The sequence below is a fragment of the Petaurus breviceps genome, unplaced genomic scaffold (assembly GCF_028583685.1).
Source record: "Petaurus breviceps papuanus isolate PSGF00001 unplaced genomic scaffold, PetGlider_PUasm1.0 207, whole genome shotgun sequence".
Lineage (NCBI taxonomy): Eukaryota > Metazoa > Chordata > Mammalia > Diprotodontia > Petauridae > Petaurus > Petaurus breviceps.
The window spans coordinates 2,337,676-2,363,294 of NW_027185850.1; the positions used below are offsets into that span (position 1 = coordinate 2,337,676).

The window sequence follows — 25,619 nt, forward strand, 5'->3', positions numbered from 1 at the left end:
GCATTCTTCAATCCAGTGACACTCCATGGACTCTTTCCTTTCCCTGCTACAAAACACTCTATCTCAGGTACATTAATTTTATCTGAACTCTCCCTCATTCCTCTAGTGTTCCCTCTCGTGCGCCCTGTCTTTCAGATTCACTAGTATCCTTCAATTATAAGCGCAAATCTAAACTTCTACAGGTGACTTTTCCCAAGCCTTCTTAATTCTAATGACTTCACTCTATTAATTCTGTCTTATATATCCTAAACATAACTAATTTGTATGTAGTTGATTTGTGTGTTCTTTCTCCCATTCGATTGTGAAACTCTAGAGGGCAAGAACTGTGTTTGGACATTCTTTCTATCAGTACTTCTCCTACTGTCTGGCACATAGTATGCTCTCAAAAATCTTTATTGACTGATTGACTGAAAGACAGGGGGAGGGGAAAGAATAATTCATCTTCACACAATGCTTCTCATCTGCAATTTGTCTAAAGGAGGACCTGTTCTTTCCCTAATTGTCATGACACTGGCTCAGACATGTTTCCTTTTCTGTTTTAAATGGCCATATATGAGCATGATGTTTCCACTGTCAAATAACAGTATCCTTGACAACTTAACTTTTATATTCTTAGTCACAATACTGTGCACTATGTTTAGCACCTAGAAGATACTTAACACACTTTTTGACTGTCGGTTTTCAAGTATATTTCCGACCTTCTTACCCTGGTATTGAAGGCCCTCCATGTCAGACAAAAGCTCCTTTTCAAGGCTTCATCCCTGTATTTTCATCCCTCCAGTCCTAAATTGTACTTACTGGTACTTAAATACATCACTCAGTTATGATATAACAGGATTTAAATTTCCAAGGGACATTCAAAATCACCCAGTTTGACTCTCTCATTTTATAGAAAAATAAAATAAATTCAAAAAGGAGAAAGTTTTACAAGTTTCCAAAGTAGTCATCAGAAAAGACAGTATCCAAGTTTTCATCTCCTGAATCTACATCCATTGTTTTTTTTTTACAATGTGCCAAAGGTGACTCAGGCCAATCTCCAGGAAAAATCTGATGGATGATGATGACGGTGATCATTCCCTTGAATATTATTAATTTTTTTAATCATGAAAGCTGCAAAAGAAAAACAGGGCTGGGTCAGGGAAGAGTTTCCAACACAAACCGATGTTAATTTGTATTCATTTAAATTTTGCAGGCAATGAAAAATCACGGACAGTATTTAGCACGGGAGTGATATGGTGAGAGATGTGCTTTAGGCCTGCATATCCTGAGCAGTGCGTGCCGTGGATTGCAGTGGGAGGATGTCACAAGGAACAGATCTCACAGAGCATGGACATTTTTACAATACCATCAAAAAGAAGTTCTAAATGCTTCAACCAGGATGGCAGAAGGGAAAATGCAAATGGCAGGATCTATGTCAAGTCTCCTGCGGAAGAAGGAGCAGTAGGAGGGATTTGTGGACCAAGAGGAAGGGAAAAACAGTAGTGAGGAAAGCTTGAATGGCACTGAAGGATGGGTTTGGAATCCATAAGAGTGGCATTCTAGCTTTGCCTCTGCTATTTGCTGGCTGGGTCACTCTTGAATGCCCCTTACCTTTTTTTCTGTCTCAGTTGTTTTATCTGAGCTATAAAGGGATTGGACCTTACAACCCCTGTGATATCTTCTGGCTCTAAATCTATATTCCAATGATATCAAGATCTGGTAGAGAGGAAAAATAATGCAACTTAAGATAAACAGGAACGTAGGAAAAAGGAACTTGATCTGCTAGCTGAGATGAGCAGTTCGTATTACTCTGTGAATTTCAGCTGGTGATACATCATGGTGGCCAGTAGAAAGCTGGAACAAATTTAGGGACACTCAATCAACTAGCATGTTTGTTGTGACATTGGCTGGCTCAGTTAAGCTCCCTCTTCCCAAGTTTCGCATGTGTAACATGAGGACAATAATAGTATCTGCCTCCCAGGATCGTTAGGAGGAAAAACATGAAAATATTTGCAAAGTTCTTTGTAAAAGTTCAAATACCATTTAAATACTAGTTAGCATCATCATCATCATCTTCTTCATCATCATAGTCATATTAAAGAATAAAAGTCTTAGATTAAGGATCCTGGAGCTTAGAAGTTAGGTAGCCCAGGTTCCAACTTTGTGGATGAAGTGATAGGCCAGGACAGGCTTCATGTCATAAGTGCAGAAGGTAAACAGATAGGGTTAACCCCATAACATTTGACTCCAAATGTAGAAACCCCACAATGTCCAATGTTGTCTTTTAAAGGTGTAGTGAAGGCCAGTCTCAAATGATTGGTGGAGTAGTGTCCAGAATACTGGAAGTGAGGAAGTGATACAGATAGAGAAAATAATATGCTGTTCCCCAAGGTGGCCTGGCTCATAATGCATACAATGTAGGGCAAAGGGCTATGAAAACAACACGATTCATTTCAAATCAGTTCAGCAACAACAGATTCAATACTTTCCAGGAGGTTTGAACAACATGGCATATTAGAAAGAAGAGTAGAGAGGTATTCAGAGGACCTGGTAATCCTAGCATGGTCTTCGCCAACTCATTTATCTTCCCTAGACCTCAGTTTCCTTATCTGTAAAATGAGGATATAAATTAAGTTCATTGTAAATGTCCCTTCCATTCATAAATCTATGATCTTATTATGGTCAAGTCCCTGTGTCAGGCTGTAATGGTAATGTAAATTTTAAAGATCTTCCCTGCCCCTAGGCTAAAATGCACCTGAAGCCTGGGGTGGGAGGCTTGTTTTTCAGTAAATACTTCTTGATTGGCCAGTGAGTCAATAAGGTTGTTACATTCACTGAGCCAGGAGAAGGCTATATAAGCCCTGATGTGTAGCTTTGTTTTGGGGGTTCACTTTGAGAAGTGTTCTGTGATTTGATCTGGATTCTGGGAAGCCGTTGTTGAGAGCCCCACCCCACCCCCTCGGCTTTGAAAAACCCAGATGTTGAAAACCAGATGTTGATTTGCTATGGATGTAATGGTTGGACAGTTTGGAAATCTGTATACTTGATCTGTTTCTTTCTTGATAATTCTGTCTGCATAATCTGAAGTTTGGGGTGCTGACCTTTTCCCCCTGAGTTAGGTAAACGATACATATTTGACTGATTAAAGTAAGCCTGTTAACCCATTTTGAGTTGCTTTCCTTTATCAAAGCACATCCAAGAACCTGTGGTGGCAGCGACCCTGGGGACGCTGGGGTGCTTGCTGCTACACAGGCTGGGGATTATAAACAAAGAAACAGACACAAAACCTTGTCTTTCTCAGAAGGTTGGTATTCTACTAGGTTTGAAAGTAGAAAACAAAACATACATAAAGAAAAGTAAACATGAAGTAATATAACAAAGAACAGACAAAGAGGCCGATGTGGTTGTATGGGAGGGAGGAGTAGAGGCAGGAAAGAGTTCAAATAGAAGATGGTACTTGATGTAAGCATTTGAGGAAGATCTTGGGAATTGTGAGAAACAGGAAGGAGAAAGGAAGAAGACACCAAAAGGGAAGGTGGGAGTCGTTCTCTGGGATGAGCACATAGGTTCATGGGCTGGATTACAGCTTGCTCTGAAGGGGAGGTATATGAAAGTAGACTTTGGAGGCAAGTTGAATTCATAGTGTAGATGGCTCTCAGAATCATTCCCAAGATTTTATTCTGGAAGCAAGAGGGACACAGTGAGCATGAATAAATTCCATATTTGAGGTTAAGAACCTGAGTACCTAGGCAGGTGACTGTGACTTCAACAGAAACCAGGATATTTTGAGGACTCAATCAGTCAGTGAGCAAACACTACTAAGTGTCTACTTTGTGCCAGGTCTGATTCTAAGCACTGGGAATTCAGAGAAAGGCAGAAGATAATACTTGTTCTCCAGAAGCTTGCAATAAAATGGAGGAAAACAGGGAAATGGCTAATGTTTTATAGAGGCTGCACACAGGATAACTTGGAGATAATAAAAAAAGAAATGAATTAACATTAAGGGGACTAGGAAAGGATTCTGATGCTAAGAACAAAAAGGAGACCAGGAAATATGTGGGGGTAACTGGGACCTAGGAAGTCTGGAAAGTAGGAGGAGGGCAGGTTAGGAAAAGTTTTAAAATCCAGACAAAGGATTTTCTATCTTATCTCGATGGTGATTGGAAGTCACCACACTTTATTGAGTGTAGGGTCCATATGGTCAGAATGACTTTTTGGGAAGATTGCTTTAATAGTTGAGTGGAGGATGAATTAGACATGGAGAAAGACTACATATGGATACAGTTGTCCTTCTGCATCAAAGTAATGGTTACTTTACCATCCTGGATCTCACCTGAAATACTCCAACAACATCTGCAACAAGGATATTGACTCAAAGACTTTCAGTGATACTGAGTTTCATACTGCTTAATGCAGTCCTTTCCACTTTGTTTAATTTTCATGGATTGCACATTTTATTCTAGTTTAAGCCATTGCCACCTTCTTGGAAAGTTCTGAATTCTGCTTATAGTTCTGACACAGAATAAACACTTAATAAACACTTGTCTTGCCTCTATGTTTGAAGAAAATTTCTAAAACTACAAATTTATAAAAAATCTCCAACATTTAATATAATTTCAATGTAAATAATGAAGATCAGAGATAGAGGGAATTCCTTATAACACTTAAATTATAGTTCTATTTCCTAACATTATCCAAAAAAAACAACAAAAACTTACATTGATTTTTCTAGCTGTAGTGCCATGTTTCCTCACACTTAGCTTGCAATTCAAAAATCCCCCTCAGAGATGTTTTCTCCTCTTTATGAAGGGCTTTTTAGCTTTGATGCTCCTTTATGTTTGTGTAACTGTTTGTTGTTTTTAATCCACATGTAGGACTTTATATTTATCCCTATTACATTTCATGTTATCGCACTCAACCTATAACTGAAAGTATGGAGCTCTTCGATGGGTCCTCTTGCTGCTACCCAACCTATTACATATGATTCCGTCTCTGCCTTGTCTACCTCTTTGATAAATGCTCCAGGGCCTTTGGGTAAATAGTGATATTTTTAAGAAACAAGTTCAATTTTAAAAAAAGGAATGTAGCAAAACTATTTAGCAAAACACATGCAACATGTTATGGTAATTCTATAGTAAGATTACATGAGAACAGTATGTGATTGGGTAATGGTCAAAAGAGTTACCATCATCTAGTCTGAATATACATGGTCTGAGACCATTTCTGGATTATATATCAGCTCACTTAAGAGTATTTCAATGTTCTTTCATCCTTCTTCCCTTAACACAGGACCAAAGGCACAATCTCTATCACTAAGGGTTAACTGCAGAAAAATGCTATTTCTTTTTCTTTTAAGTTTTATCTGTAAGCATCTTCAAAAAAGGAATAAATAACTGGAAATCCAGGGTCAGCATCAAAATACTACTTTTTTTCTTTTTTTTTTTTAAAGATGTGATTGCACAACCATGCATCAATCTTTAGAATGGGAGAAGGATCACTACACATGTTTCTTTTCTTTAAGCATAGAATAAATCTCTTAAGCATTGAATCATCAAACACTAATTTTATATGTGTATATAATTCTATGTATACATATACACACATAAATATAGATTATATAGAATATCTACACATTTCTCTATGCACACCTAAGTATATGTGTGCACATTAATGTATACACACAGATGTGTGTATACATGAATACCTATACGTCTGTACACACAGATTCAAAGTATTTGTACGAATACATCAATATTCCAAAATCCTGTCATTTTGCTGTGTGAAAATAACTATTACAATCTGGATATGTTTGGATTTAAAAGTCTCTAATATTTTTCCATTTTTTCACAGACTCTTTAATATGATATTCAAGAAACATTTAATTCTGACCCTGCTCAACCTTTACAATGGTTTCCCTTGTATTGCTCTAATCATATTTTTCATACTGTCCATTCTCAGAAGACAGACCTATCTTCTGTACTATAAATATTATTCATGTAATGCTCTTTTCCTGTTTTGTTCTGTCCTTATTTCCAAGACACCAGATAAATGTCCTCCCCGTTTGGCAACCCCCCCCCCCCAAATCCAAAGGCCACTTCAAGTTTGAGGTTATCATAACCACCCAAAGGAACTGTTACCCCTCTCTCTATGGTACTAAAGCCTTTATGATATCTAACTTATAACATATACTTATACACACATGTACATATACATGTGTGTTCATATATGTACACACATACATATATGTATATGTGTCTTGCCTCTCAGATTATATAGTAAATACCAGTATGACCTGATTTTAAGAAAAATATAGTAGGCTTGACTTGTGGTCACTGAAACACTTTGTCATTCATGACATTAAGATTGTAAATGCTAAGTGTGCTAAGATCTCTGTTTGAGGGAGATTTTAGAGTAATTAAATCCCAGATTTTTAATACATAGATAGATGTGCTAATACTAACAGGAAAAAATGTAACCAGGTGTTATCACATAGTCCACTAATTATTCATGATATTCTTAGGGATAGAGAATTATACTTGAGTCAGGAATTCTAGAATCTGAATTCAATATCATACATTTACTAAGCATATAACCTTGAACAAAACAATTAATAACTTTGCAGCATTCCTGTCCTAATTTGTAAGATGAAGACAATAATCTCACGATCCCATTGGACTTTCATCTTAAATATAACACAGTTAAATTATCATTATATTATGTAAAGATAAGCATTTAACTACTTTTCACATTGTTAGCATCATTACCTTATTCTCATTCTTTTTATAGAATGTCCCTACGTTGCATACACATAAATATACATATATACATACAAATATTAGGCTTTTGCATGGGTAGCAAACATGAATTTATTTGTAGTGGAAAAAAGACTATTATAATAGAAGGTCATTCCTTTGTATGCTGGGCACAGATATCTTTAGTACAATTTCAGTAAGAGGCACAATGAAACAGTGATGCCTTCTCCATTGGCCACAGGATTTTCATCCCATCAGAGATTTCAATATGTTTTGAAAACTTTTTATTTCATTTCATTTATATAATCAAAGTATTTAAAATGATGATATCTTTTGAAATGGATTTTTATTAGTTTTTAGTTTATCGTCTATTTCATAAGACAATGCTTTGTTTAATTGCGAGGGAAGTTTGATGTTTTGGTAACAGTAGAGTTTGTTGCTAGTTTTTTTCAATTCTTTGGGTTCTAGAGTTCTAGAGTCTTTTTGTCATTCATAAATTCATGGAGAAAAACAAATTTGGGATCTTTACTTCCAGGCACTAGATCATGTTTTCTCTACCTGCTCAACTTTAGCAGGTAAAACAATAGAGTGTCAACTTTTCTTTGCCTTTTATATTGATAACTAGATATACATTTTTAAGGACAAGTATTCCCTGTGTTCTGGAGACAATGATGTGTTGGTCTACCCTCATGAACTTTTAAGTGACTTCAAACAAATCTATATGACTTAAGAATTTGTTGAAATTTCTTGCCAATACATTATTAGTGAAAGTAGTTCAGAAACTACCCACTAAAAAACTTTTTATTGCTCTCTTGTGTGCTAAAGTTTTCAGTATTTCCATCCAGAATCACACCACTAATAGTTAAGATTCAACAAATTCACAATAACATCATCATTATCATCATCATCACCATCATTAAATTAATGATAATTTTAGAAATTATTAATAAAGATTCCCATTATCAAATAACATTATTATTTACTGGTACTGATATTATGAGTGGCAGTAGTAGTAACACAGAATCAATGAGTCTCTGAGTTAAAAGAGGTGTCAGGGACGATTTAGTCTATTTTGTATCTGAACAAGGATCTCTACTACAATATATCCATCAGTGCTTGAAGGCATTGGTAAGCTATATGATAAGAAAATGTCATGAGTAGACACAGATGTATGAAAATAAAAGACTCACAAGTATATTAAGAAAGATAAGGGACCTTAGAGGTCATCTATTCCAATGTACTCTGCATTGACAGAACTTATTGCTAACTTCTTTGAAAAGTGACTTGGTATATAGTCTCAAATTGCATAGTGATAGTGAACTATAGCATCATACAGAAAAGGAGGTGGCAAAGAAGGGTAACATAACATGGCATAAAGGAAAGAACAAGAGTAAATTGAAGAGAAACAGGTACAAGTAAGAGTTCTGCTATTCAGTAAATATTGGATCTTTTTTTTATTTTATTTTTAACTTATGCAATAATACAAGTATTTCCATAACAGTAAAATAAAAAAGCTGATTATATATGAAAGAACGAATCTATTATATATGTACAACACTCTTTTCCTTTCAAATGTGGAACAAAAATGTCAAGAAAAAAAATTTTTTTATCTTTATCCTTCCTTTCCCCCTCTCCCTATAAATGACTACCATTAAACACAAATAGTTATGTACATATATATATATATATATAGTAGGTGTGTATATTTATGTGTGTCAGTGTGTGTGCATATACACATCTGTATACTTTTGCATGCATGCATATGTGTGTATGTATATACATCTGTGTGTGCATATATGTGTATACACATATAGATGTATATATGTATTGCGTATAGATATAGACACATTTCTTTCTCTGGTTGTCTGTTAGAATTAACTTGGTATTGATAATATACATAGTAACTTATTCACTCAAAGTCATTCTTAAAACAATATTGCTATTACTGTATACAATGCTCTCTTAGTTCTTCTCATTTTGTTCTTCATTATTTCCTTCAAGTTTTTCCTCATTTTTCAAAAATCACTGAGTTCATTATTTCTTATGACAGTAGCATTTCATCACAAGCATATAACATGGCTTTTTCAGCCATTCCTGTATTGATGGGGATTCCTGTAATTTCTGTTTTTTTACCAGCACAAAGAGAGCTGCTATAAACATTCTAGAATGTATAATTGATATTTTTGAATATATTTCCATTTTATTTTTGCTTGCTATTTTCCTTCTCAGTTTTTCTTTTCATCCCATCACTATTATTTTATCATTTCCCTTTCCCCACCCCTGGAAAAGTCCCTCCCCCACTTTTTCCCCTACTTTCCTCGGCTTTGTAGAAGTTAAAAAGTCTCCCTAGTTATTTGTCTGCATTGTGGTTAGCATTTTTCATTGTGACACATTGGGAATTATCTTGTATAATTGTATTGCTGAGAAAAGTTAAGTCTATCAAAGTTGTTCATCACACAATGTTGCTCACATTCTCCTGGTTCTCACTTCACTCAGCATCAGTTCATGTAAGACTTTCCAGGTTTTTTTTTTTCTGAAATATACCTTCTCATCACTTCTTATAATATAATAGTATATAACTACATTCATATACCACAAATTGTTCAGCTTCTCCCCAATTGATCTGTATCACCTCAGTTTCGAATTCTTTGCTACTACAAAAAGAACTGCTATAAATATTTTTTGTACGTGTGGGTTATTTCTCATTTTTATGGCCTCTTCGGGATATAGTCCTAGTAGCAGTATTCCTGAATCAACGGTCACGCACAGTTTTATAGCCCTTTGGGCATAGTTCCAAATTGCTCTACACAATGGTTGGATCAGATCACAATTATACCAAAAACACATTAGTGTTCCAATTTTCCCAAACTTCTCCAACATTTGTTCTTTTCCTTTTCTGTCATATTAGTCATTCTTACTGATTGAAGTGGTACCTCATAATTGTTTTAATTTTTACTTTTCTAAACAATAGTGTTTTAGATAATTTTATATGATTATAGATACCTTTAATTTCTACATAAGTATACTGTACATTTCACCATGCATTAATAATGTTATATAAAAAAGTCCAGTTACTTTGCATATGGAAGAACTCCATGTATTTGAAGATAGCTATCATGACCCCATTAGTCTTGTCTTCTCTGTGCTAAAGAATTCCTGGGTCTTGTAGTTCAAATAAGTAAATATATCTAAACCATTGACTGGGTCCCATATAGTGTTCTAAATTCCTGGGGAATTCAAAGATAAAATATAGCACACTACCAACCCTTCTAGACTTGAAATCCAAACACATACATAGACACACATATGTGTACACACACACACACATATATATATATATATATATGAATACACACAAATACGTATGCACACACACTAGTACTAGTGTAAAAGTGAATTATTGATGAGGTCAAGAGCAAAGTTTTTACTAATCACAGTGATCGGGAAAATATTATTGGATGAGGTAGTATTTGACTTGTTTTAAGGAGGGTAGGAATTAAACAGGTAAAGATGAAAAGGAAAAAAAAATTCTAGGAATATGAGACTGAGTGAATAAAGTCATGAACCTAGTAAAGTACCATGTTTTAAAAGGAAAATTTTCTTTATTATGGAGTGCTCAGGGAGGACACACATGTCTGAGCGGAGGGCTTACTGAGCCATTTCAGGCCTGCTAACTCACCTTTGGTGGCCACCTGTCATTTAACTGACCTGTTTCTCCAAGAAGCTGCAGCATGTTCAGTGACCACACCCAGGAAAAAAAAAACTGGGTCAGCAGATGGGTCAAACTACATTAGGGGTAACTAATAGGCTTCAAACCTCTTGGTAACTTAGTGGAAATGACCACCCAAACATGTGAAGGTTTGTGGGGGAATAGAAATAGAAGGGGCCAATATTACCCACTGCATCCCAGCCTATCACCATTCATCTTGACTTCTGTCTTGTTACTGGACATCAATGACTCTGGAAAAGAGAGTGAGGTTGATGACTGCTCATATCTGCCTGACTTAAATTCACATACAAGTCAGGACATCATTCATCGTGCACTGTTTCATCTACCTTGAATTTCTGTAGTGACAGGTGAGTGATAAACCAGCAGGCATGGATACACTAGAAATTGTAGCTCAAATCCTACACCCAGATGACCCAGGGCATAGGGTGGACTTCTCACTGGTGTGAAATAGCACTGGGATTCGGTGACCCCCTGGGTATTTAGGCAGCCCTTTCAATGATTCCACTGGTCACCTCTTGGGAGTGGAAGGGGTTAGAATTGGTGTCCTGAAAATTTTCTTCACTGTCCAAACCCTGGCCTGCTTATTAGAGCAGGCAGCCATACCACCCTTTAATTAATACACAAAGATACACACTCAAAATTGTGAAATTAACTCCACTCATTATCAGTACATGGAATGTGCACACATTTTTGGACAATATATCTATGATATTATGATATAGGCCTGAGCAATGAACAGCAATTGTGAGAAAGCTCAGCAGCCAAGATGCTATAATGGTTTGCCATTGTTTTCTCTAGGTCATTTTAGAGATGAAGAACTAAGGCAAACACAGTTGTGACTTGCCCACGGTGACACAATTAGTAAGGGCATAAGACCAAATTTGGACTCAAGAAAATGACTCTCCTTTACTTGAAGCCTGACACTAGATCCATTGTGCCACCTAGTTACCCAAAGGTGCCAAGAGATGGGAATGGTAAGTTTTGTAAGGGTGAGAAGATAGGCAAACCAGTTAATTGTTGGTGCAATGTTAATCAGTACAATCATTTAGGAAAGTAATTTGGATTTAAACAATTAATCATTTTACTGAAATGTCTGTGGTATTTGATACATAAGTTAGACTGCTATGCATAAAGCTCAATGTGGTTTCTTTAATATTCTTAAATATATTATTTATTCACTTTATTTTAAAAATATGAATTCCAAAAATCCTACCTCCTTTCCTCCATTCTTCCACCCTGTAATGAAAATGCAAATTTAAAGATGTTCCCTACCCCTAAGCTAAAGTTCACCTGGAGCCTGGGTTGGGAGGCTTGTTTTTCAGTAGATACTTTTTGATTGGCCAGTGGTTCCAGAAGATTGATACATTCTCTGAGCCAGGAGAAGGCTATATAAACCCTAATTTGAGGCTTTGTTTTGGGGTTCACTTTGAGAAGTGTTCTATGATTTTATTAGATGAGACTCTGCAAAGCTGTTGTTGAGAGCCCCCCGGCTTTGAAAAACCCAGATGTTGATTTGGGGCTCACTTTGAGAAGTGTTCTGTGATTTGATCACATGAGATTCTGGGAAGCCACTGTTGAGAGCCCCTAGGCTTTGAAAAACCTAGATGTGGATTTGGTATGGATGTAATGGTTGGACAGTTTGGAAACCTGTCTATTTGATCTGTTTCTCTGTCTTGATAATTCTGTTTGTATACTCTGAAGTTTGGGGTGCTGACCTTTTTTCCCCTGAACTAGGTAAACGATATATGTTTGACTGATTAAAGTAAGCTTGTTAACCCATTTTGAGTTGCTTTCCTTTATCAAAGCAGATCCAAGAACCTATACTGGCAGCCACCCTGGGGATGCTGGGGTGCTTGCTGCTACACACTCCTAAGAAGGCAAGCAAAATGGCATCAATTACAAGCGTGTAATAACACAAAACATGCTTCCTTATTGGCCATATCAATGGAACAGTGAACTTGTGAAAAAGAAGTGAAAAAGTCCACTGGGATTTGAACTCAGTGTTCATGGCTTCTCTCTTTGCATGTGCTCAAAATATATTTTTTGTATCATGAGTTTCTTTGAATTATCTTGTATAATTGTACCAATCGGTGAAGTCAAGCCTTTCACAGCTAATCAGCCTTCTATCATTACTTTAATTCTCACAATGATATGATTCTTCTCATTTCATGTTACATCAGCTCATACAGGTCTTGTCACTTTTTTTTTTCTTCTGTCCACTGCTCTTGTCATTTCTCATAACACAATAATACCCCACCACATTCATATGCCACGGCTTGTTCAGTCATTCCCCATTTGATGAAAATCCTCTCAATCCAATTATTTGCCACCACAAAAAGAGCAGCTACAAATAAGCAAACAAATATATACATAAATACATATATACATACATACACACATATACATACATACATCTTTCTTTTACCTTTTTCCAACATACAGACTGCATCGTGGAATTGCGAGGTCAGAAGGCATCCACAATTTTATAGCCCTTTAGGTATATTTCCAAATTATTCTCTATAGTGCTACAGACAGTTTATTAGTGCACATTTTTCATTCATCCCCTCAAGCATATATCATTTTCTTATAGATGTGAGATGGTGATTCAGTTTTTCAATTTGCATTTCTCTAATCAATAGTAATTTGATGTTTTTTTTATATGACTATAGGTAACTTTGGTTTATTATGAAAATTGTTTATTCATATTCTTTGATCACTTACCAAATTGTGAAAAACTTTTTTTAAATAAATCTGAACCCTGTTCCTCATATATTTGAGAAAAGATGCTCTTGTTAGAGGAGTTTACCATAATTTCTCTTTTGCATATTACTTCATTGTCTATGGAAATTTTGGCAAAATCTAGTTTCCCTCATTATCCCTTTTCATTAGATTTATTTTTCATTTTGTTTTGTTTGAGATCATGATAACTATCCCTGCTTTTTTAACTTTAGATGAAGCAAAATAAATTCTTTCCCCAGTCCTTTATTTTAATTCTTTATGTGTCTTTCTGTTTCAACATGTTTCTTATACAATTGTTAGATTATGGTTTCGAATCCGTTTTTCTATCCACTTCCTTTTGTTGGATGAACACATCCCATTCAAATTCACAGTTATGACTACTAATTATCCTTTTCCTTCCATCCTGTTTTCTTCCGTTTATCCTTCCCCTTTTTACCCTTTCTTTCCTCAAAACTCTGTTTTGTTTCTGACACTGAATTCCTTAATCCAACCTTCTTTTTATGAGTGCCTTCGCCATATTTCTTATCCCCTTTTCCTCCTACTTCCCAAATAGGTTAAGATAACATTCTATGTCTAATTCTGTGTGTGTGTGTGTGTGTGTGTGTGTGTCTTTGTATTCTTCCAGTTCTGAAACAATTCCAATGAGAGTGAGGTTGAAGCATTGCCTGGCACACTCCCACATGTTCCTCTCCACTATGAAAGCTCTTCCTTAGTTTTTTTTTAAAATTATTTTAGTTTACATAATTCATTTCCACAAGATTTTGTTACAAATTTTCTCCGAATTTTTCCCCTACCCAATATCCCAAAACAGCAATTCTACTGAATATCTGCTCCCCTAATCTGCTATCTCCCACATCTTCTCCCATCCCCCCTTCGACTTTGCAGTAGGGCATGGTGGACATTTCTGCACCAGTGCTGAGTATCTTATTCCCCAGTTACATGTAAAATAATAATAAAAAATTAATAGTAATAATGATAGTAATATTAATAATATAGTTTTTTAACATTTGCTTTTAAACCTTTGAATTCCATATTATTTGCCTGCCTCCCTTGTCACCCACCTGTACTGGGAAAATAAGCAAGCCAATATAGGTTGTACAAGTGTAGCTATGCAAAACATTTCCATAATGAATATATTTTGAAAGGCTGTCTATATTTCCCTCCATCCCACCCCACTCCCCACTTGTTCATTTCTCTACTTTGATTCTGTCCCTCTTCAAAAGAGGGTGCTTCCAACTTCCCCCCCAGCCTGCCCTCCCTTCCATCATCCCCCCATAATCCCTTCCCCCCTCTTCTCCTGTAGGGTGAGAAACCCTATTTAAGGTGAATGTCATTCCCTCCCTAAGCCAAACTCAATGAGAATAAGAATGACTCATTCCCTTTTACCTTCCTGTACTTCCCCTCCATAGAAACAGTTTTCCCTTGCCTCTTCTGTATGAGATAATTTTCCCCATTCTGTCGCTCCCCATCTCCTCTCATTATATTCCTCTCACCTCTTAATTTCACCTTTTAAGTACCATCCCTTCCTGTTCAAATGGTCCTGTGCTCTGTTTATGTGTACCTGTACATATATATGCACATACTCCCATATGTATCCATACACGCATATACCCTGCTATATAGACATATGTATGTATGTATACTTCATTTGTGTGCATATACACACATTTCTATTCCCTTCAACTATTCTCATACAGAGAAAAGTTTCATAAGTTTTAATTATCATTTTTCCATGTAGGAATGCACGTAGTTCAACTTTAGTAAATTTCTTATGATTTCTTTTCCCTGTTTACCTCCACCTGCTTCTCTTGCTTCTTGTATCTGAATGTTAAATTTTCTATTTAGCTCTGCTTTTTTTCATCAAGAATGCTTGAACGTCCTCTATTCCATTGAATGTCAATATTGTTCCCTGAATCATGATACTCAGTTTTGCTGGGTAGGTGATTCTTCATTTTAATTCCCGATCCTTTGTCGTCCAGAATATCATATTCCAAGACCTTTGATCCCTCAGTGTAGAAGCTGCCAGATCCCGTGTTATCCTGATAGTGTTTCCACAGTCTTCAAATTGTTTTTTTTTTCCTGGTTGCTTGTAATATTTTCCCCTTGAACTGGGAAATTCAGAACCTGGCTATAATATTCCTAGGAATTTTATTTTTAGTATCTTTTTCAGGAGGTTTTTGGTGTATTCTTTCAAACTCTATTTTGCACTTAGGTTCTAAACATCAGGCAATTTTCCTTGAGAATTTCTTGAATGGTGGTTTCTAGGTTCTTTTTTTTTGGTCATGGCTTTCAGGTTGTCCAATAATTTTTAAATTATCTCTCCTGGATCTATTTTCCAGATCAGTGGTTTTTCCAATGAGATATTTCACATTTCCTTCTATCTTTTCATTTGTTTGGATACATTTAATAATGTCTTGATTTCTCATAAAGTCATTAGCTTCCATTTGCTCCAATCAAATTCTGAAGGAATGATTCCCTTCAGTGAGCTTTGGAGATTCTTTTTTTTTCCCCCCCCAATCTGGCAATTCGGCTTTTTAGTCCATTCTTCTCCTCATTGGCTTTTTGAACCTCTTTTGCATTTTGAGTTAGTCTATTTTTTTAAGGTGTAATTTTCTTTAGTCAGGTTGTTGACTCTCATTTAATAATTTTCTTGAATCATTCTTATTTCTCTTCCTAATTTTTCTTCCACTTCTGTTATTTGGTTTTCTAAGTCATTCTTAAGCACCTCTATGGCTTGTAAGAAGCTTATTCTTTTCTTGGAAACTTCTGGTGCATGAGTTCTGACTTCACTGTCTTCCTCCTTTTCCATGCCCTGATCCTTTTTGTCCCCAAAAAGGGAATCCAAAGTTGGACTGATTTGCTTGCCTTGACTCCCTTGTTTGCTCACATTGCAACTCACTAACTTGACTTTTGAACTTTTTGCGACAGTAGTAGTCTGCTACCAGAGGGGGGAGCTTTGCCCAATTGCTGACTTTTTTGCAGCTGCTGGAGCTCTTACTTGGGTGCCTTCTCTGAAGCCTCCACATGCTCTGGCAAACCGGCCATACACCCCAGGACCTCCACTTTAAACCGCAAACTAGATTCAAGTTAGTTACAGCAATATTGAAAACCCTTCAGACTGGTCACTTGGTACCCCTACAATCTTCAGACCATGAGCTCTAAAGTAGCCATATGGCAGTGCCTGCATGGCCGCAGGCCTTCAGCTACTTCTCCCTCCAGGGGATATAGGCCTGACCACACTCCTGTTTCACAAAGTCCACACTGCACTGACATCTCATTTTGTCCTCAACATCTGTGTTGATAATTCTCAAACCACTACAGCTGCTGATCATCTGAAGCCCCTCTCGTCCATGGGTGGTTGTGACCTGCATGAGGCTTAAACAACATGCTTATGATGCGCTAGGCTTGGGTCCCAGAGTGCTGAGCTGGCTGCTTCTGGCCAGTCTGCTAGGCTGTGCTCAATGGGAGGTTAGCTTGTCTGTGTCATTTTGTGGGTTCTGTAGCTCCAAAGTTTGTTCAGCATCAACTTTTACATGAATTGGGGGAGGTGGCAGCCAGAGAGCTCTAAAAATAGTGTTTCTACTCTGCCATCTTGACTCCACCCCCAATATATGACTTGCTTCTTTCTGGCTTTTTGCAATATTTTCTCCTCAACTTTGGCCCTGAAACTTGACCATAGTATTCCAAGGAGTTTACATTTTGCAATCTCAATTTTCTTTTGAGTTTATGCCTTTACCTTCACTGTTATATTAACTTTTTATGATAGACTTATTTGTTTTGTTGTTTGCCCATTTTTAGTCAATTTTTTTTCTTTAAACTTTATGTTAAGGTTAGTTTTTGCCCACTTGGCCTGGGGAGGCACCATCCCAACCACCAGACTTTTGTGTACTGCTGTTTTCAGAGCTATTTCTGGGGATCTGAAAATTTTCAGTGCTTCCAAGGTGAAATGATACAAAGTAGTCATTTATAAGGAGAAAACCACCACATACACCACATTTTTAACAACATTTAACACCCCTGTATAACAAAATTTATAACATTTTTTTTTTGTATTGGCTAAGAACTAGAGGCAAGAACCTCTTAATTAGTCTCCTTTCCTTATGTCTCTCTCCTTCTCAAACAACATCTATAAACTGCCCAAGTGATAGAAATAAGTGAACTTGGAATTATGCTACTCTTCTACTCAATAAACTCAATTGCTTCACCATTACCTGTGACATTAAGTATAAACTCCTCTATCTGTCATTTAAAGCCTTTCATAACCTAGTTCCAAAATACATTTCCCATCTTACTGTACATTATTTCCCATCACACACTGTATTTTACAGTAAAAGTGGCCTGGCTGTTCATCACACACACATAGAACAATCCTCTTCTTGCCCCACCCATTTTCCTTTCAGAAACTGTCTTTCATGAATGAAATTCTACCCCCTTTTACCTTTTCCTCTTGGAATATTTAGTTTCCTTCAAAGTTCATGTCAGTCTCCAAGCCATTTGTCATTTTTTTTTCTTTGAAATTATGTGCTTGTGGCTTTTCTCAAAGTAATTGTGCATGTGCATGTGCATGTGCATGTGTACATGTGTGTGTGCGTGTGTGTGTGTCTCCCTCTATAGAATGTAAGCAGTTTGAGGGCAGGGCTGTTTCATTTTTGTTTGTCTATTTCAAGTACAGCCCCCCTAACATAGTGTGTGCTACTGGTAGACTTATTGCCAGTCAAGCACTGAATTGATCAAATATCTGAAATCTTGTTTAGGCTGCAGTATGGAATATCCCTCTCTAACATTTTCTCTGTCTTTAACTTCCACAATCAACTTCCTCTTAATATATGGTAATTAGTCAGTGTGCTTACTTAATGAAGTGCCAACCACTGAACACATCGTTCCATATTTGGTTTGACTAGCGCATCATATGGTGTGTCTATTATCTTTCTTCATTTGGATATTACATTTTTGTCTAGACAACCATATCATGTTTTGAGCTATATTGAAATTTTATGGAGTTGGGGGAGGGGGTCAGTGAAACCTTCCAAATATTTTTACAGGAACTATATTTAAACGAGTTTATTCACATTCTAAACTAGCAAAAATTATTTTTAAGTCAAATGTCAAAAATTAATTAACAAATATTGATAATTATTTTTTACTTGAACTTTATCTTTGTAATTTCTTTCATAATTCTAAGTAGCTCAGAACATATTGAGTCTTGATTCTTCCATCCAGAGTATTAGCTCTAATTTTAATAAATTTGACGTTGATATCTCAATTTATTCTATAATCTGACACTAGAGTAAAAGGACTTCTGTCCAAATACTTCCTGGTATTTAGTATCTGTATGATTTGGGGCAAGTAACATCTCATACATACACATCAGCTTCTTCACCTATAAAATGAGGAGGTTGAACCAAAGGATATCTGAGGCCACTTCCATATGTAGATCTTGATTCTCTGATGTTTTGATTCTACTTCCTGTGCATTGTAATGCATTAATTAATCCTATGAATATTGCTCCTCAATACTGAAAAAAAAACATATCTTCTTTATACACAATGTAACTCCATTTATTCAAACATCTCCTATGTGCTTGTCTTCTATTTTGTTTTACAGCTGTGTGCATTTTTGTCACATCTCTCAATTCGATCACAGATGGCCCAAGGACCGAAGGCTTTAGTTATCTGCAGTTCTTTCCATGTCACACTCCATGTTTTATTGGGGGAGGGGTCACAACTTATGATTTCATTCATGCAGTGTCTGCTCCCACTGGGGCTGCCCCTACTACTGCTTCCTTCATCTCAACATTAACACCAGGTACTCATTAATCACTTATCATGTGCCAAGCACCATCTTATGCACACAGTGAGGATGCAAAGAAAGATAAAACAGAGTCCTTTCCCTCAATGTCCTTTAAATCTGATGAGGGAGATATTGATACATGTTTTGAAGCTGCTCCATAGCTTCTGGTACAGGAGAATCATCTGGGGGCATCAACAAATTGGGTGCTTCAACGGAGCAGGTACAGAGCAAATAGATGACACTTGAAATCCGTTCTTTCTTTCTCCTAAAATTCACCCTGTATTAACTAAACCTGGGATGGAGTGTATTGTGCCAAATGAATGTTCTTTGGATGAATTTTCAAAGCTCTGTTTTGTTTTTACATTAGAGACAAGCTGTATGTTTAATGATTATACGGGGTCTACCAAAATTCTTTTTTTTTTTTATCAACTGCTTCAATAGCTTCTAGTTTACATCTTTCATTTCCACAAGATTTTGAGTTACAAATTTTCTACCCATTTTTCCCCCTACCCACAACCCCAAAATATTGGTTGCACTGGATATGCCCTCCTCCAATCAGCTCTCTCCCATATCTTCTCCCGTACTGCCTCCGACTTTCCAGTAGGACACGGTGGATCTCTATGCCCCAGTGCCCATATATCTTATTTCCCAGTTACATGTAAATTAATAATAATAATAATAACAATAATAAATATAATTGAACATTTGATTTTAAAGCTTTGAATTCCACATTTATTCCCGTCCTCCCTTGTCACCCATGCTTACTGGGAAGATAAGCAGTTCAATATAGGTTGTACATGTGGAGCTATGCCAAACATTTCTCTAGTGGATATATTGTAAAAGACTATGTTTTCCTCCCTCCTATCCCACCTCTCACTTGCTTTATTCTCTACTTTGATTCTTTTCCTTTTCAAAAGTGGGTGCTTCCAACTTCCTTCCCCCCCACCAGGCCTCCCTCCCTTCCATCAACCCCTGCTCATTCCCTTACTCCCTATTCTCCTGTAGGGTGACATAACCTATTTAGTGTGTATGTCATTCCCTCCGTAAGCCAAATTCAATGAGGATAAAGTTGATTCATTCCCTTTTGCCTTCCTGTTCTTTCCCTCCATTGTGACCATTTCCCCTTGGCTCTTCTATACGAGATAGTTTACCCCATTTTGTCTCTCCCCTTCTCCTCTCATTATATTCCTCTCTCAGCTCTTAATTATCTTCCCTTCCTATTAAGTTGGTCTTGCGCCCTCTATCTATGTATACCTGTGCACATATATACACAAATTCAAATATGTATTCATATGCCCATAAACCCTCCTATATAGAAATATATATGTATGTGCCTCAGTGAACGACCAGATCCCAAAGTCCACACTGCACTGACATCTCACTTTGTCATTAGCATCTATGGGTTTCTAAATCTGGAAACTGCCACAGCTGCTGGTGATCTGAAGTCCCTCCAGCTGGGGACAAGTCAGACCTGGCCCGAGGTGAAAACCTCAGGCTTGAGCAGGGCCAGGCTTGGCTTCCAGAGCGCTGTGCTTGCTGATTCCTGCTGACCTGCCAGGCTCTCCTCAGTGGGAGGTTAGCTTCTCTCTGTCATTTTTTTGGTTCTGTAGCTCCAAAGTTTGTTCAGAGGCAATTTTTATATGAATTGGAGGAGGTGGGAGCAGGAGCCCCACCTAAAAATTCTTACTACAATTGTAAATATTAAAACATAAAAAGAGAAGCAATATATACATCTCAGAAAGCTGAATTTTCATAAACACTTCTCTTTTTCTCTTCTATTAGGCATGTGGAGGGGGACACCTATGTGGTGCAGTGAATGGAGTGAAAGTCCTAGAGGCAAGAAAACCCTTAATTCTAATCTATCCTCAGACACTATCTATGTAATGTTGGACATGCCACCTAACCCTATTTGTCTCTCTTCATCTGTTAAATGAAACGTAGACAGAAATGGCAAAGCCTTCCAGGATCTTTGCTAAGAAAACCCACATGTGGCCACAAAGAGTCAAACAAAATTTAAAACTACCAAACAAAAAAGCACATTGAAATTCTCCTTTCCATTTCATTTGCTAAGGAGATGATTCATACAGAAAAACCAATACTGATAAATAGCTTTAACACCTCCTTGAAGCCAGGGGTCTCTTTGGCTTCTTTTTTTTTCATTTCCAGTTTTCATTAACACTTAGAATATATTAAGCACTTGATAGGTTTTTATCTATTGGTTGAGTTACTGACTTAATTTCATTCATCTAATTGTAATTTTGTAAGTTGTCTAATTGAAATATTGATATAAAACCTAGTATCATTAACCTCATTTACTGATTTAATGACTCCAGGACAAAGAGGAATGAAGTTTACGTGCAGGAACTTCTGGGTGAAACCACAAGAGCTCATTGTATGTAAATATCATCTCTTTTTTTTCTAAATTCTTATAAATCATGTGTTTGATAAAAGCTTCTACTCTTTTGCTGCCAATAAATGGCAGGTTCAGAATTCTCTATTTTCTGAATTGTCCTTTTCGGTGCATTTTGGATTACTCCATATTCCGAAATTACTCCTATCTCCAAGACTTTGTTTAGATTGTTACTTCATTGACTGGCTGTTGTCTTCCCTTCTTGAGGAAGATCAAAATCACTCAAATCTTCTAGGGTTAAGTTTCAGTGTTTTTGACTGTGGCTGAGCAGACCAATCCCAGCTTGGAAGGCTCTCCAACAGGTTGGGTACAAATAGTGTGCATGAAGTTTTGGGTTGAATGCTTTAAATTTGTACAACCTGTGTTTCCTTTGACCTGTTTCCAATCTGTTTGACTCCTAGAGCACCTTCTCTGATGTGGGTTCACCATGCTGGGTACTTCTGTGCCAGTGGCTCTCATGTCACACAATCAGTTTCAAAGTTCTTAAGAGAGACTTTGACAGTGTCTTTGCACTGCTTTTGCTGGCCTGTGTCATCACGTTTGTTAATATATTCAGCACTCAATTCAACTGAGGAGGTAGACCTCATTTAATTTAGATCTTGTTTGTGTTTCCTTATTATTTCTTCTGTCCTATTTTATGTTAGTACCTTCTCAAATATGCCATCTTTCAAAGTTAAAGATAATTCTTCTTTGTGCATAACAAACACACGCATGCACACACACACACACACAGAAGCACATGTGCTGTTCCAAAGCATTTCAAGGCTGATAATGTGCCTCACCTTAGCATATAGGCAGCCAGAGGGAACTGTACAAACAATTAATGCATGACAAGCAGGTTACTGACAAGGAGTGGCCCACGTGATCCTAGCTTTTTTCATCACAGCTTAGTCAAAAATGGAGAGGAGTGGTTGCACTTTGGAATTCCTATGATCTCTACTGTCCTTTCATGACCAATCAGATAACATGCTTACAGACAGAAGCACCATGACTGGATAACCCCAACAATGATGTCTGAAGATACATCTTCCCCACAAGGGAAAGTGCTTCCATTTCCTTGAGTGTAGTAAATTTGATGGATGGTGATTCTTCCTGAGATACTCAGTGAAAGACTGCAGTCTCATACAGCAACACTAAGCTATAACTCATCCTGAAACTCGAGAGTAAAATAAAAGAGATACATGTGCTTTTAAATTAAACTTTTGAGCAATATATACCCCGATAAAAATCGAAGTATCATACCGCTTTCTGAAATTCTTCACCCACAGGCCTTAGTAGGTTTTCAAATGCAATGTGGGTTAGAAAAAATAATCTAAGAAAGACTACCCAGTGAGAATAAATCCACACTGGAAAAGTCAAAGTGAAGAATTGAGTTTCTCTGATTTGGGAGAGAAGGAGGAAAAAAAAGAATGTGAGACTCATAGCTTTTTACCTTATTAAAAAAGCCAGCAATATTTTGAATTGGGGATGATTTTAAAATAAGTTATGCTTGGTCTAATAGAGATTCCATAATTTAACCCCTGTATTTTTCCTCCATCTCTCAATCTAGGGTAAATGAATACATTGCAATTCATTGGAGTTAATGAAAATTTTTAAGCAGTTAATCTTTCTGAGGTGCTAGAGCTAAATGCAAGAGATATAAAGACAAATATGGGACAAGATCTGCCTTCAATGAGCTTACACTTTTCTGAAAAGAAAATTACCCAAAAATAATTTCAAATGTCTTTAAAATGATTCCTACAATTGGCTATTCCTCCAGCAAGTGCTGCACTATTTCCTTATTATCCTATGAGAGAATTAAGAACAGAAACTAATTAAAAGGATGAAATATGTATGCTTCCACTTTGCCCTTCTGATGGGCAAAACAGCTGTAATCATTTGAACCATATCCTGACCCCTGATACTTAGTCTGCTAAACATGCAAAGGATCATTCCGTCCATGTGTTCCTTTATGTATCCTTGTTTGTTAAACCCTGGGTAAGAAGACATTTTCTTTATAACATATAAATTCAGCTTGATTCCCAAATGACATAGACAACCCCAACAGGTACAAAATCGACTTTTTTCTGTTAAGAAATGGTCATCTTGCTTAACAACATATAAGACATGGAAATGTTACAAGGATTTTGAAATAATTATCAAAATGGAATAAATGTATATTTAAATGACCTTTTGAAAAGCACATGCCTGGTTTCATGGACATAATGGAAGCTATAGATTCAGGAAGACATGCGTAGAGATATAACTGCTGATATTGACCTGCAATGTGAGCGTTGTTAAATCACTTCACCCTTCACATCCGTGACATGCCTTGTGGAGGTGCTTTGTGGGGTCTTGACAACAATTACAAGACAACCAGCAAGTATACTTTTGTCATCTTCTTTGGAGCTTGCTTGAATCAATTTTCTCTGGTTTTAAATGTGGTTATTACTGGTAATGATGATATCAACACCCTCCTCATGGAATAATAATTATCCCAATTATTTATTTGTAGCATTTATTGTGTGTATACATATATACACACATATCTATATCTATGAATACTATATAATACATATATGTGCATACACACATAAATATACACATAAACACTCTGGATCTTAAGCATCAATGTATGCATATATTTACATATAAATATATACCTATATGTTTTTGTATATACATTATGTGTGTATGTGATTTTACTGCTAGAGGGAATCCAGGTAAAAGAATTCCTTCTCTCAAATTGGATTATGGGGGGCTCACTTTGAGAAGTGTTGCGTGATTTGACCAGATGAAACTCTGGGCAGCCATTGAACCCCCGCCTTTGAAGAACCCAGATGTTTATGCTTCCCTCTCTGGTAACTGTGATTAAGTATGAATGTAATGGTCAGACAGTTGGAGGCCTGTCTTCTTGAAATATTTCTCTGTCTGCTTGTAACTTCTGTCTGTATACTCTGAAGTTCAGGATGCTAACTTTTTCCCCTGAACTAGGTAAATGATATTTTTGATTGATTAAAGCAAGATTAACTCCCCAAAAATCAGATTATGAACTATTCTTCCAATTATATTCTGTGAAAATTTCTTGGGGTCATTGAGAGCTAAATGATTTGCTCAGAGATCTACACTGAGCATTTCAATGGAATAGCTGGAACTTAGGCCTTCCATCTTTAGAACCAGCCCTGTAGTCACATTACCATACTGTATTCGATGCCATATACATAGACATGGATGCAGATATTCAAACACACACATTATATATATATATATATATATATATATATATATATATATACACACACACACACATGCATACATACAAAACATTCATATTGGATATATGTGAATTTTACATATATTAATATTTATATATAGATTTATATGAAGTGGATAAATATACTGATGCATGCATGGCTTTGAACTGTGTCCATTGGGTTATGCATATATTATTGACAATAATACCTGCATGAAATTTATAATGATAACTACATACAAACATACATGCATACATACACAAATACATGCATACAGAACTATTCTTCCTTAATGGATGTAAATATTATTATTGTTATTATTACTGAGACCATGCCTCTAAAATCTAGGTCAGAATTATGGTTGTCATGAGAACACAAACTATACAAATTATCATAATTAGTCAGATAATAAGAATTCTAATCATACTCCCAAATACATCCAACAAATCATTTTCTCTAAGAATTGAACAAAAAGAAATCTTGTAGAAAAGGATTATTGTCTTTCAAGATATCAATATTAAAGTTTAGATAAAGATGGCCTACACATTTTAGTTTGTATTATTACTTCATAATCAATCCGTCACGTATGAATAGAACTAACAGTATTTTACATCCTTTAATCATATAATAGAGTCCAGTTTGAGAAAGGGTTTTCTGTGCATGACGAGGTCTTCCAGATGCATCTGTTTATAGATAATATAATGTTGATGAAATCAACATCCAACATATGACAAACTAAAGTCTCCTGGAAGGCAACTGCCATCCATCCCAGGGCTGTGGTTTATTTACCCACATAAGTAGGAACAAGGGGATGGAGAATGTTTATTGTCCTTTATTTTAACATGAGGTAGTAGTAATAGTAGTAGTAGTAATAGTAGTAGTAGTAATAGAAGTAGTAGTAATAGTAGTAGTAATAGTAGTAGTAGTAATAGTAGTAGAAATAATAGTAGTAGTAATAGTAGTAGTAATAATAGTAGTAGTAATAG

General features: G+C 36.4%; 1 long non-coding RNA gene across 1 annotated transcript in view; it reads right to left on the bottom strand.

Annotated features, from left to right (window-relative positions):
* The window catches only part of LOC138164774 (uncharacterized), a 406,420-nt gene that overhangs the window by 197,530 nt on the left and 183,271 nt on the right, over positions 1–25,619 (bottom strand). The window lies entirely within an intron of this gene.